This window comes from Nematolebias whitei, chromosome 9, assembly GCF_014905685.2.
Source record: "Nematolebias whitei isolate Nwh7 chromosome 9, NemWhi1, whole genome shotgun sequence".
In the NCBI taxonomy this organism is placed as follows: Eukaryota; Metazoa; Chordata; class Actinopteri; order Cyprinodontiformes; family Rivulidae; genus Nematolebias; species Nematolebias whitei.
Genome location: NC_056506.1, coordinates 27,578,870 through 27,590,941, shown reverse-complemented (window position 1 = coordinate 27,590,941; position 12,072 = coordinate 27,578,870).

The following is a 12,072-nucleotide window of genomic DNA, read 5'->3' as shown; positions in this document are numbered from 1 at the left end:
CATGACTTATAGGCTGAAAAATGCAGTATAGAACGTAAAATAACTGCAATGGTAAAGAGTAAAAAAAAAAAAACTAAAATCTTTGAGAATTAAGTTGTTTCAACGGTCCACTTTAGATTTGGTCGTGTTCAGACAGTCAGTTAGAAGTAAACTTTATTTCTCTAAAGTGAGGTGATTGAAAATGCTTTCTACGACATCTAACAAGGTTAAGTCAGGTCCTCTGGACTATTGATAGATCATTCTACGACACTACAAAACCCCACCACAAAATGGCCAAAATATCCCTTTAATTTGGATTTTGTTGTTTTCTGTTTCTAAAACTCTGGGATGTGAAGGTTGGTAATAATGACTAAACTGTTAACATCACTAAGGTGCATCAACTTGATTTTAATACTTTTTTTTAATCTAAGATTTAGTTGCACTATGTTGGATACATCATGCTTTTCTAGCAGACTGGACTAAATTAAATCAGTTTAAAGAATGTGAAAATTATTTTCCTACTTACTGTAATAAAATGTACCAATGCTTTTAATGAATATAAAACTGTATTTGTCCTTTTTGATGCCACTGTTTGCTCTGCAGAACTCCCATAAAATTCTCTTATGAATCTGTATACCAGGGCCGTCCTGAAGGCTTCGTGGGGGGCTGACCCTGGTCACACTTTTTCAGCCAAGACCCACTGATCAATTATGGGCTTTCCCAGCCTCCTCGCTGCCTGGCATATGGGCCCTTAAGGGTGCAGGAGTGGAGCAGAAAGTGGGGTATCATTTCATGTGGAGATCAGGGCCTGCAGGCAGTGAATGGGGGGATTTAGGGGGGACTGTGAATAAAACAAGGGGCTCTTTGCTTGTTGGAAAAAGAAAAGAATCTCCCACAGATCAGGGAAGAGCCTTTTGGGGGGAATATTCATGATGAGGATGAGGAGGCATCATGAATTCATGTGTCTGTGTGACTGGTGGCTCATCTTTTCTGTAAACACTGTTTAGAGTCAGGATGTTCTGCTTTGGGTTCCTGTTTGCCATGTAGTTCTGCAGAAAGTGTTGCCTCTTCACAAAGCAACATGACTTTTTGTGGACTCTGCTGTATTTCTTTTGTATCGGCAGGCGCACAGATGGAGACTGGTGGACACACACAAAGAAGCCAAAACACACACCCTTTCTTCCTCACAGCTAGCAACTCACCCAAAAAGATTTCCTCAAGCTTGCGCTCAGACGTTGGCTGTTTCAAACATTTTAGACTTTGATGATAATTGGGAGGTGGATGATAATGTTTCTGCCCGTGTATCTTGTCTGTTAGCAAAATATCTCATGAACTAAAGGGCAGATTCTAATCAAACTTTCAGGAAATAATTATTGGATGTACATTTACAACTTATTATCAAGATGGCCGTCACAACCAGCTAATCTTAAAAAAACACAAAAATGTTTGTAATTCATTTAATTTTACAAATATTGTGCTAAAATTTGGTGTAGTAACTGAGCATCTGAGAGATGAATAAAACTCAAGTAATCAGTGTTTACAAAAACTAATTAACATCACGTGTGGTACATGTGGAGGAACAAAACTGTGTACACGGGGTCCTGGTTACATCCAAAAAATAGCAAAAATATAAATTGTAAAAATAAACTGTAATATGGATTTAAGATATAAACTAAGAAATAAGCTAAGCACTAATAGTGCAAAGCAATATGCCGAACGCAGCACGAACATGAGTCTGTGAGTAGATGAGTACGAATGAATACAGCAGCATGAAATAATCAGCAGCATGAGATCAGCAGCATGGATAATCAGCAGCACATCAACAATCAAAGTGGCATTACAGTGATTTTTTTTTTCCATCATGATAATCCTGATTAGGGCTTAATGAGTCTTCACAGCTTCAGGGTAGAAGCTGTTCCTCAGTCTAGTGGTTCTGCACTTATAATTAAAATTAGCAAACATAAAAATGACTTAAGTGATTCCATTTTACAGATGACGTGCTAAAATGTATCGGATGAAAGTCATCAACACAGTACTCTGACATTCCATGAGATCGCTCATAATTTTATTGTCCATGTCTGGCCTCTGCTATAATGGCTATATAAATATAAATGGATATTAGTTTGTCATTTCTCAACATAAGGTGATCTCATTAAACTTCAACAGGCGATATGAATTATTTTAAGCATTTAATTCTCTTACAAACACTTGAATTTTTTTTTTTTTTACTTTAAGCATGTGTTGAAGCATTTTGGCCTTCAAATGGCCATCAATCTGCTGCAGTTTCCAGAGAAGTCCTGAAGTCTGATTCTCTCCACCCCCCCACCACCCCCACCTTTGACTAATAGTCAGGACACAAGGCTAACCTGATGCTCACTTGCAACTGGTCGTATTTTAGAGATGACACAAAAGCATCCACATCTAGTAAAAGGTCCGTGACCCACCAGACGGTCCACAAAGCCCCTCTCCTCCCCTCCTGCCCCACTAAAAGCTTGGGCTCTTTACCCCAGGTCTTCATGGCATCCCTGTTCCTGCCCATTTATCAGTCCCTCCCGGACTGAATGGGCTCTGCGGTTGTTCAATAAATCCAGTGATTCAGGGGGTGGACAGTTGCAGCCGTGTTAGCGTTTGTTCACAGGCTTGTCGGAGGGACGGGCCCCGCCCCGTTGCTTTTTATCTCCTGTGGTCCCTCATCAGGTTAGAAGTCAATGTGCGGAGGTGGTGAGGCACGAATGGAGCCGCCTCTCACATGGCGTTCACACAGGGAAAGGACTGGTTTGGATCACTGTCACACTTGTTAGGTTGGGGGAAGGGGGACGCGCAACATCGCGGGTCGGCTTCACTTGAGCTCCCTCGAGGGCCCATGTGATCTTCAGCACTTTAAACAAACTAATGGCGGAGGCCTCGTTGGTAAGGCGATCTGCACTCAGAAGCCTCGCAGAAAAGAAGCTCACAAGTGTATCTCACCATCTCTCTCTCCAGATTAGACTTACAATAAAACGAGATCAGGCCTTCACTCGTTAAACTTGGACCAGAATGGGACTGATGCACTTCTGTGGCCCCTAAGGGTGCCACACAGTTACGGTGTTACGACCCCTTTCTCAGGATCAGCTGAGCCAAAGCATGGGAACAACGAAAACTGGAAACAAGAGAGACAGAAATCCACAATCAGAGGAGGGCTTTAGGAGACAGAAAACAAGACGGGAAAAAGACGCATGTGGCTGAAGAGGGACTTACAGCCTTGACTGAAGCCTGACTGTCATAAGGAAATGAGAGTTGCCATGGCCACCCAGGAGCCACCCAGAAAGTATTTGTACATGGGAGACTTGGGGGGCCTAGGTTCTGGACCCAAGCTGGTGGATCACATGCACTAACCAGGGATTATGTGCATAAGTGATGAGCGCTAAGCCGGCAGGTGAAGAAGGGAGGCCCTGGGACGAGGAGCGCGGCATCCCTCGGACAGCTCCCTCTGTAAGGAGCAGACTTTTTTTAAATACCCCCCAAGTGAGGATGATCTGCCGTGTGAAGGGGACTCAGCCAGAGGTCCTCGAGTGCTGAAAGGCCGACCCCCAGGCCTCTTTCACAGCATAAGTGGCCATAACGTTGGTCTTGTGAGTCATCTTGAGTGGCGAGAATGGGACATTTTCACATTCATAAATGCCAACACAAACACTCTGAGAGCTTGGACTGGGGTAACTACACAGCATGGCATCAGAGGGGCTGTCACTGGCTCGCTGCACATGGAAATTAAAAGGCTCTTGCCAACTTTCATGCCAGAGTTTTTGACTAAAATCATTTTATATTGTGAAATGGAGTTGTAGCTGTTTTGATCCGACCTTAAAAATACTATACACGATCCCCAGCAATATTGTTACACTCAGAGTAAGTGTTAGATATGACTCTCAGTTGCTATCACATACCATCTCAGCATCTCTAAAATTAACTGAGTTATAGCCATTTTTGTGTTTGGTACTGGTGATGAGCTGTGTTAGCCTTTGGGATTTGGACTGACTCTAAAAGTGACTCCAGTTGTAGATATACCTTCAGTAAATTTCTAAAAGTTCTGTTGAACTCCAATTAGTGGTTCATTAAATAGTTTAACAGACACGCAGGGTTGACTCCAAAAGGCAATGCTATCCATTTAAGCAAATATTATATGCAAAGTGTAGCACTTGGAGTATGGGTTTGGAATGACTCTCAAGTACAACCACACTAAATTTGAGGTCTATCTTTAAATTGGCTGAGTTATAGGCATTTTTGTGTTTTTGAAGGTCAGCTGGCTGTGGCGGCCATCTTGAAAGGAGTTGGCTTTCAAAGTTATTCTCTTATAGGGACTGACGACTTCCTGAAAGTTTCATTAAAACCTGTCAAGTGCTTTCTAGGTTCAAGGTTTACTTTGTCATCCGCATCACATGTGGAACATGAGGTGGAGCAAAATTGTTTACTCAAGGTCCCAGTTGCACCCAAAAATAATACAAATATAAAGTACATAAAAAGAAGAAACTATACAAGGATCTAAGATATACAGCTATAATATGGTGCATTAAACAGCCTGAACATGGGTGTATTGTCAGCAGATGGGTATGAATATAGAGTTTATGGGTAAGAAATCAGCAGCATGGATAATCAGCAGCACAGATAAAGTGTCAAGTCTCCAATTAAAGTGGCATTACAATAATTTGGCTGGTTAGGGATATATGAGTCTTAACAGCTTCAGGGTGTAAAAACCAGCCACTAGGGAGCACAAGCCAGTGTATCTCTTGTGCCAGTCCCAAGGGCATCCAACGTAAAACCCTTTTGCCAAAACTATAATGCGAGTTCATCAAAGTGAAACCATACCGATCGGTGGAGGCCCGGGTTAACAATGACCGCCATCAGTGCTGTTGACAAACAGGGTGCCGGTGGAAATTGAGCTACATTTAGTCGAAGACTACGAGGAGAGAAACGTGTCAAGGGGCAGAGGGAGAAGAGGAAAGTCTAGAAGGGTGCAGTTAGAGAGGATGGAGAATGCAGAGGACAGATTGAGATGGAGGAGGATGACTCACTGTGGCGACCTCTGAAGAGGGAAAAGTTGAATAAAGAAGAAGACAGCTTCAGGGTAGAAGCTGTTCCTCAGTCTAGTGGTTCTACACTTAATGCTGCTCAACCTCCTACTTGAGGGGAGCTGGGCAAAAAGTGTGTGTGCTGGGTGAGTGGTGTCCTTCATGATGCAGGTGGCCTTCTTCCTGCATCTAGATGTGTAGATGTCTGTGATGGTGGGGAGACTGACTCCCACAGTCTTCTGTGATGTGCCTTTGAGATATTTTGGTAACAGACAGCCAGGATTGACTCGTAAGTTAATGACAACATTTTAAACAAATATCTTGAACAATCTGACAAAGCTCAGAATACACGTTAGCGATCAGTCTCATCTACTACCACACCAAATTGTAAGTCAATATTTGTAAAAACGACTGAATTACAATCGTTTTTGTGCTTAGATGTGTTGCTAACAGACAGAAGCACAAACACACACACAGTCTAGGGGAACACATTGCTCCACCTTTTGGCGGAAGGCGATCAAGAACAAAGTATACTTTGGTGTTCATTTACAGACAAGGAGCTCTTTCTCCTGCCAGGATCAGCAAATTTATAGGTTGCTCTGATGCAGGGAATCAATCCTGGTAATATCCATGGCCTTACAGGAATGTGTTTGAACTCTGATGGCACAAAGAAAATCACATTCCCATCGTTCACGGAGAAAAAACGCACAGTTCACCAACTTACCCCCCAATACCTTTTCAAGACGATGGCATCCCTGAACAGATTAACATGTAAATACACTTCCACGCTTTGACAATGCTCCCAAATGCATATAATCTACATGCTAACTAGAACTTTAAAGAGTTTCCAGCAATGAATGTGGTTTAGGCAACACTTTCATGTCTGGGTTTTAAAAATTAAACATGAGGCCTCTCTTGGGATCTCTAAAAGCGTTTTTCAATTGATGAGGGATAAGGCGATGGCGTCCCGTTTTCAAAAGGAGACCCTGGTTTATTAAGACTTCAGACTCATTGCCTTTGCCTCCAAGTTTAACATCTAAATGCTGGGTTTTTTTTTTTTTGGTTTGTTTCTAATGAAGGAACCCACCACATATAGTGACAGATGGCAGGTAGTTAGGCTGAAATGCCAATTGCTATGCTTCTGCAGCATCACTTGCCATAGCAATGTCTGAAATCAGTGTACCGACTTGGAATAAGCTGACTCAAACCTCTCTGGTTGTTGTTGACAAACACATGCCCAGATGAGTCTCCTAATCTCTGGCTTCTTTATGACCGTATAAACACATCTGAATGAAGTAAAGGAGCTCAACCTCTGTTTTCAGACCTCTATCATCTCCCGCAAGGTTTAATCTAATGCCCTTTACCCTTTGTACATTTCTGCCTCTGCCAAATTCGACCATATTTTTCATTCAATCCATCACCATGACAACCAGTTATTTCCCATCCTTGAGCTCCTCTCCCCCTATTGATACAGCCACCCCCTGCCCACAACCCTTCTTCTTCGTCGTCTTCTTTTTTGTCCAAAATAAAACAAAGCCCAAAGTGAATGAGCTCTGAGGTAGGTAAATGTATTCAGTGACATCAGCCAGGACGAGTCCATTCCTGTACCACTTGTTTCCAGCCTTGTCTGGGGGCTGGACCCTCTGTTGGACCTATTGTCCCCTGTGTATTCCACACAGGCCTGCAATTAATGGAGGCCTTGTCTAAGGCTTCTGGAGCAGAAACTGCTGTTGGGGAGGGGGGACAAAAGGCACACAAAGATGGGGGTGAGGAGTTGCTAAGGGAAGCACCCCTCACACCCCCTTTACCTCTTTATGGAGGAATTAGAGGGGAGAAGGAGGGACTGACGGCTAGAAGAACGTTGGATGAGCCTTTTCGGTGATCCTTTCTGTCTGTGCCTTCTCCTGACTTGAGATGTTTCCAGACAAGAGTCCTTACTGTATGTGATGACGAGGATGACCATTTCACCACCTGCTTGGCGGTGGTGGTGGTTGGCTGGGTGGAGGAGAAGGGCTGCAGCTTTTCTACCAGCTGATGATGGTGAGGTGAGGTTGCTGCCACGTGTCCTTGACATGAAGGAACAAACCACAGCAACAAAATGAAACCAAATCTGTGCAGCTCTCGCCTGAAACTCCAACATCCACCAACTTTTTTTAAACCTCAACAGTAATTTATGACTGATGGTGGCACAGTGAAACAGTTGGAACAGCTGTCGCCTCTCAGCCAGAAGGTAGCCAGATTGAATCCCTGCCGGGGGCCTGTCCGGGTGGAGTTGGCATGTTCTCTCCGTGCATGCATAGGTTTCCTCCTAAAGACCAAAAACATGCATGTTAGACTGATTGGTAACTCTAAATTGTCTCTAGGTGTGAGTGAGAGATGTGTCCCTGTGATGGACTGGAGACCTGTACAGGGTGTACCAATGACCCTGCGACCCAGGAAGGAAGAGGCAGGTAAAGAAAATGGATGGGTGTTTGTAATGATCCAAGCTGATGAAATATTGATGTTTTGATGAATAAACTGAAGAGAACCAAGTACCAAGATCAAAAGTAATGTGTAAACCCACATACATATAACTTCATATGAACTTCAGACGAAACAAGCACACCTACCCCCCGGTGGAAGTGGTCTCCAGCTACAAGTACTTGGATGTACACCTGAATGACAACCTCAGCTGGAGCAACACAACACCACCACCAGCCTGATCAAGAAAGCTCATCAGAGATTGAGACTAGCTGGTCTGTGAAGCTCAGTCCTCACCTCCTTCTACAGGTGTGCAGTGGAGAGCATCCTGTGCTCCAGTATCAACGTGTGGCATGGAGGCTGCACAGCTGCAGAAAGAAAAGCTTTGCAGAGAGTGGTGAAGGCTGCACAGAAGACTGTTGGAGTCAGTCTCCCCACCATCACAGACATCTACACCTCTAGATGTAGGAAGAGGGCCACCTGCATCATGAAGGACCCCACTCACCCAGCACACACACTTTTTGCCCCACTCCCCTCAGGAAAGAGGTTGAGGAGCATTAAGTGTAGAACCACTAGACTGAGGAACAGCTTCTACCCTGAAGCTGTTAGACTCATTAATCCCTAACCAGAATAATCACTGTGAACAAAATCACTGTAATGCCACTTGATTGTTGATATGTGCTGCTGGTTATCCATGCTGCTGATCTCATGCTGCTGATTTATTTCATGCTGTTGTGTTCATTCATACTCATCTGCTCACACAGACTCATGTTCGTGCTACTGTTCAGCGTATTGTTTTTATACTGTTAGTGCTGAGTGTATTTTTTGTTAATGTTTTTCTTAGTTCATATCTTAGATCTTATTACTGATTTTCTTTACCATTTAAACTTTTGTTGGATGTAGTTGGGACCCTGTGTACACAATTGTGTTCCACCACATGTACCACATGTGTTGTGTATGACAAATAAAGAGACTTTGACTTTGATATAACACATAAAGCCAGTGGCTTCATGTGGTCACCATGGTAACCACTCGTCTCCCACTCCCTGGCGTCCCTCATGAAGGGATAGTCTGGTCATATTTTAAGTGATGTTCTGTCTAAAAGTTAATAGTTGGTAAGTTACCAGCGGTGACATCAGTCACAGAACATGTGGAGGAAGAGGCAAAAGTCTTCCTCCAGGCTACAATAAAGGCTAGCCAAACAAAGGCCTTAAAATAGTTTTTTAGGCTTTTAAAACAACTCTCAAAAATGTCACACTTGTTAAAAATGCTACTTTAACAGACCAACGTTATTGCAGCAGCCAGTTGTTTAGTTCTGAGCGTAGACCGTGCACAGCAGACCTGGACAACATATGGCCCGAGAGCCAAAAGTGGACAATCGTCATCCGGTCCTCAACATCCTTCATAGAATAAAAAAACAACTTTCAAATAAGTTAATGAAATCTAGTGTTTTATCAATATGAAATTTGAGGAATTCTAAATTAAAAATCTTGGACAAATCCATGGAAAACCTTTGGATTAAGATAGACTAAAACTGTTCTTTGAAGAAGTTATGTTTCCAGAACTTGACTGCTCCTTAAAGACTCCAAAAAACAAAACCTTTTTCTTGGTATTCTTTATTTTATTCTTTATTTATTTTGCATGTGTAAGCTAAGAAATGTATTATTATTACTACATCATATCACAAGAGTCAGTTTATAGAAAGTATTTTTATATTCCTAAACAGTATTGGGGAGACATATTTTTATCAAGTATGCTAAACTATGCTACATACTGTGTAGCTGTATGTAGATGTATGCTATACTGTGCCCTTGAGCAAGTCCCTTAACCCCCACCATCTGCTCCCCGAGCCACCCTAGATAGCAGCTCTCTGCTCCACAGAGGGCTGTGGTAGCTCGGTGGTTGTGTCAGGAAGGGCATCCGCTGTAAAAACAATCGCCATGTCTTCATGAGAGTACATTGTGGTGACCCCACAGGAAGTGTGCAGCCAAAAGAAAAATAAATAAATAAAAAATAACGCTAAACTATGCTACAGCAAGATAATGCCTAAAACAGTCTTCAGGATTATTTGTCTTAAAGAAAATGTTTTGTCTAATTATCTATTTGGCCTTTTATTCGCTTTAATGATCTAAATTAGGCTCTGGAAACGAATGTTGCCTACCCCTGGTGTCCAGAGGGTGCTGGGTCCACTAGATGTGCTGATCAGGCTGACTGGTGCGTTCAGCAGCCTCAGCACCTTTGGCAATAACACGGTTCAGCATATATACATTTGTTACATGAATGTTGTTTGATTGAGAGAACGGCTGAGAACGGAAAACTTAAACTATCGGTGTTGAGGTTTAATGCTGCAGTAACGCAGGACTGTTAATCATTCTTTAACATGTTTAAAATTCAAACATGACTGCAAGGCCCTGTGACTGCAAGACGGTTGAGTCTTTAAAATGTTTCAAGACGTTGTAAAGACTCCTATGTGAACGTTTTTCACTAAGCAGTCCAGACGAGGTATTGGCTTAACACTCTCGAATAAAGTCCTGCAACCCCAGTTTGTCCTGATGGGTGGTGTCACAGTGATGTGGGGGAGGACATCTTTCCCATTCCTTATTGAGACAATAAGACTGTCAGTGTTTTCAAGAAGCAGCTGTTTGAGTTGCAATCTGGACTTTCATTGTTAAACGGCGAGCTCGTTTACTGGGCACTGCCAGTAAAATTATTTGCCCAGTTTAGTTTTACTTCAGATGAATCCGTTTGTGGCGTCGACGTCTGCACAGTCTGAACTCGAAGCTTTTTAAAGTGGAACTGTTTACAGCCCGCAGAAAACATCACTTCTGTATTTTTGTCGGTGCAGAGAATTTCTTCATGAGTCATGAGCTGCAGTTAGGAGTCAAACCAGACTGAAGATTTACTTCTTAGGATCGATTTGTTGCATTTTAAACTTTAATGTGAGGTGTAATTAAAAATAAAAATAAAAGCTTTACCAGAATAAACCTGGGTTCTGTTATGTTCCAAATGTTTCTTGTAGTTTTTTATTTGCCACTGAACATGACTGATCTTTGACCAGTATTATATAGTGATTTATTAATTAGACACTCATATATTACATATTAAAATCCCAAACCAGTTGCGATGACATGCTGGACTCTGCTTCTGAAAGTTCCCACACTGATGCGGGTCCGGACTGTTGAGACAAATCCTCACATCTTCATCACCATCTGCACAATAAAGAGCTGTTCTAGAGCAGCCAGCCTCCGACATGGTTTGTTGCTGTAAGGCCTTTTGTCGCAAAATCTGACATTGATTTAAAAGCATCTTGTTGCAAAATCTATATTTATTTAAAAGATCCTTTAATAAGGTCGGAGGAGAAAGTTTGAGTTGGACACAATCAGTTTTTGAGCTGAATGCACTAACGGAAAAATACTAAAACAATTATTTAGATTTTTTTTTTTTTTTTTTTAATGTTGCCAATGAGATTAATTTGCTGTTATAAACATATTAGTTTAATACTGGGCGCTTGACTGTTTTGTTTTAATTTATTGAAGTTTTGGTTAATACAGACCAAAGTCAAGCATCAAAAGGAAGTCATGGGTGGAAAGACTGACCTGTTTCTGGGGTCATTTCACTTCTGAAGGTTTAAAACTTTACAAAGATGGTTTGAAGTCCATCAGGAGGTCGTTAAGAGGATAAACCCAGACCTGACAGAGATGTCTCTCTACAGCTGAAGAAGTAGAATGAGACCAAATGTTCATGAAGAAAGAAAAGCAGCGATAATGGACTACATGTTGCTTAATGGGATATGCATATAAACAGTTGTACTCATCAGGATGAACAAAACAGTGTTAATGAATATTTTCCAAACAAGCATCCATACAGTCAGTTTTCTGTATTGTAGAACACAACACTGTTTTTGTCGTTTACCTTTTTAATACTTCAAGACAAAAAACATTTTAAAGAACTGATTTAGTTTCACCTCATTTTTGACAGACTTCTTTAATTTTGTTGTCAGTTCAGAGACGTCTCACACAGCTGAGAGGAAAATACCAGTTGTTTTAAATATACAGGGAGACTAATCTTATATAATCAGTGAAAATGTTTAATTTGATTATAAATTATTACACTGAACATTTTAAAATTATTTTAATTTTATTTTATGCCTCAACCCTCCTCTTGCCACGATGAGAAACTGAGGCATGAGGGGATGAAAATCAGCACAAATATTTGTTTATCCTCCATGTTTGTTCTTATTTCTGTCAAAAAGCTCCAACTCATGAACAAGTAAAACCTTTAGAAAAATATTCAGGTTTTACTCAGTGTAAAACAGCTAAAAGACTTTATTAATCATTTATTTTTCTAAACATTGATCCAACCAAAGAATGGTTTTACTTTTATTAAATCACCAAGATATTCTCTTGTTTTAACATCCATCGATCACTGGAAAATTTAACACATTAATCTTTTTGTGATTTTAGAGCACACTTGAAAAACAGTAAAATATCAGAGGATGCTCAAGTTGAAGTATAATTTAAATTAATCTGATTTTAACATAAATATCAAGATTAGGAGGTTTAGCTGCATCTGACTTAAACCTATTAATACT